Source organism: Lissotriton vulgaris, chromosome 4_1 (assembly GCF_964263255.1).
Source record: "Lissotriton vulgaris chromosome 4_1, aLisVul1.2, whole genome shotgun sequence".
In the NCBI taxonomy this organism is placed as follows: Eukaryota; Metazoa; Chordata; class Amphibia; order Caudata; family Salamandridae; genus Lissotriton; species Lissotriton vulgaris.
The window spans coordinates 852,206,705-852,209,831 of record NC_141691.1 but is presented as its reverse complement, the minus strand read 5'-3'; the positions used below and the strand labels follow the sequence as shown (position 1 = coordinate 852,209,831).

Genomic DNA, 3,127 nt, shown 5'->3' with positions numbered 1-3,127 from the left:
ATAAAGCATTCAGCCATTTCTGCACACATGGCAAGTCTGGGCCTGCCACAGCTAACATAGCAGGAACAATTATACTGTACTCATTAAATACATTTTGCAGTTCCAAATGCCGGTTCAAGTTAACTGCCTCAGCAGCTTTGCAGAGCTGCTGGAAAGTGAGAGTTCTTTTAAGCAGCATGGTTCTATTGCTGACAAATAATGGCTCTCTGAAAAATCAAACCATTTTTCTAAGTACTTAAAGGAGCGCTCCAAAAATTTCAAATAATCACTCTTTATGCTTGCGCCCATCTCAGAGTCATGGGACATGAAATAGCTGTGGACTTGGAAACCAAAGAACAGATTTCTCACTCTGTCCTTTAAGTTGTTTCTTAATATTCTGAAGATGCCTGCTACCTCTGGACCGTTCAGCTCATCCTTCCCCTGCTGCAGGATACATATGTTGAAAGTGACCAAAGTGTCGTGCACAAATTAAAGGTAAACCTCGCCTTGAGACATAGTGTCCTCCCCACTTTCAAGTCCTAGAAAATCCCATATTGCTCTGGGTGTTTTGTCTGGCCCAATGGAAAGGAAATAGGATTTTAGTGCTGCCCAGCACTTTAACAGTCGGCTGGGAACAACGTGAGCCACCGTGTTGGGACATGCCGAAACAAAGGCTGCCCCTCTATGTCCACAAAAGAGAAAAACTCTTTCAACTCCGCTGTTCGCTTTACGGAAGAAAAGAAATGGCAGTAGACTTATAGAATAAAGGATTCTACATCCATTGAAAGTCCATTAATTACTTGTTTAGCACAATTATGCAGGATATAGTCAGAACAGTTTGCAGGCAGAATGTTTCCATTTGCTCCCTTCAAGAGCTGGAACACAGAATGATGACGTCCATAGTTGTCCCCACAGTATGCCACAATATGCTCCATTTTCAACCCATAGGTATTTAATTTTGTTGTGATCTGCTATGGAATAGCTGTAGCAGTCTCTGCTGCATCCTCATAGAAATCCAGCAAAGTGCTGCAACAAAAGTGGGTAGAGTTTAATGTTACCTTTATTTGAGGCATCACTGCCAACGGAAAAAATATCCGTCTTTTAAGTCTTCTTGTGCTTGCTGCAACAATAGGCGTGCAAGCGCATTCATAGTGAGGCTGGATGCCTTTGTGCAGCCACAGGATGCTTTTATCGCAATGGATGAGTCAGAATACATTACTTTGCTTAGCTTGATAACACAATCCAGGGAGTGGTAGGAGATGTGATGCTTCACAGCATGGTACACCTGAGTCACCTCTGAAGTTGTGACCTAAAATTTTAAAAAAGAATACAAAGGTATAAGCACACAAAGAAAATCTCCATTGGTCGAAGAAAACAGTGTCCACAATTGGGCTTAGAACTTCAAATTTAAACTAAAGTGTCAGCTGGTTACCCAAAAGCAATTATGATGTGCTCTTAATAAAAACAGAGTGAGAAAAATGTGGTAAAGGCAACCTGACTAGGTAAACACTGCTGCACATTTAAAGAAAGTAACAGAAAATTGTTAGATGCCTCGCCTATTCAGATTGGGAGTCTTAGAGTGTGGCCAAGCAATAAGAGTGTATGAGAATTGCATAAAACCTATGTTACAGTATGATGAAGCAAGCAATTACTTACGTTGGCTACGTCTGGCTGGAAGCTAGGTTGCAGGTAAGATAAAAATGTGGCCATCTTCATCCTGCCTGAGGCATTTTTCTTATGCTGTTCTCCTGCCTCTTGGGTTTTGATATCACCCTCTCCTCCATGGGCAATGGAAAAGTCTTTATTGCAAAGGTTGCACCTGGCCTTGTACACATCTTCTGACACCTTCCGGTTGTTGTGGTGTGAAACTTCCCATTCTGCCTGTACTTCACAAAGTGCTTTTTTGCTTGTTTCTTGGGTGGCTCCTGCAAGGAGTTTACCTGCGATGTAGATGTTGCATCCGAATAAAAGTTCGCTATCCGATGTGAAGAATTCCTCTGCAGCACCTTCACCTGACTCATAATCTGACATTGCCTTTTTTTCCCTTAAAGTACTCTGTAAAATACCGAACACACTTAACATGTAGATTCATATTGTATTCAGTGAAGAAAATAAAACATATCAGTTGCTTACTTTCCTCTCATTCACTGGACTGCCCCCTCACCCATCCTGGCCATAGTGGAATAGAAGGACTTCTATAAAGCCCAAAAAGTCTTAACCCATTCGATGCTCATGACGGAACGGTTCCGTCATGAGCATCGGTTGCGCTGTGCTCATGACGGAACCGTTCCGTCATGACCACACCCGCAAATGGAATGTTCAGCACCGGGGAAGAATCAGCACCGCAGGCAAGGTGTTAAAGGCTCTGTCTTACCAGGCCTAGTGTTAAATTGAAAGCTCAAGTGAAAACACACATGCATTAGGGTAAACTATATAAAAGGGTGCACTTACATTTGGCATGACCCACCCTATAAATCCCTAGTAGAGTATAGGGTAGGGTGTATTAAACCTACCTATACATCCCTAGTATATAACAGGGCCTGGCTGTTTAGAGGCCAGCAGCCCTTTCTGCACTTGCTTGTGTGCACTTCAGAGTGCCTGAGGCCATTTTAATATCAGCCCGTTGCTTACATCCTCTGTTTCCACATGTTCTCTGCCTGTACCACCGCAACAAGATTGTCAACTAGTCCGCTTTTCTATTATGTTTTGAATGCAAAGTTTAAGACTTTTGTGAACACCAGTCCACATGGTAAAGATATAAGCAAACATTTGTCACTGGAGAGAAATTTGTCAAAATACACAGCCTGATGTTTGTCATCTGAACACACAGCTCTTGTGACAAGCAGAGAACAAAATGAAGGATCTGTGTACTGGGTTCCTGCTGACGATGACAGCACTGTTCCCATGAGGGAAAATACTAATTCTAAAGCTGCGTGCTCGAGCCTCATTCCTTAACAACCCACAGAGAAGTTTACACAAATCCTACAGGCTCAGGCCTATGCTAGCAGAGCTAGCTATCCAATGTATTATCTGAATCGTAAAGGGTAGTGCATAAAAGGTACCCTTCGTGTTAACTTGATCAGACAGCCTAATAAATATGCCAGCAAAGCACAGTCTTCCCATCAGGCATGTAAAAACAACATGGCGA

General features: G+C 42.6%; 1 pseudogene; it reads right to left on the bottom strand.

Annotated features, from left to right (window-relative positions):
* Positions 1–734: 734 nt before the first annotated feature.
* Positions 735–2,010, bottom strand: LOC147722668 (uncharacterized; annotated as a pseudogene).
* Positions 2,011–3,127: the final 1,117 nt, after the last annotated feature.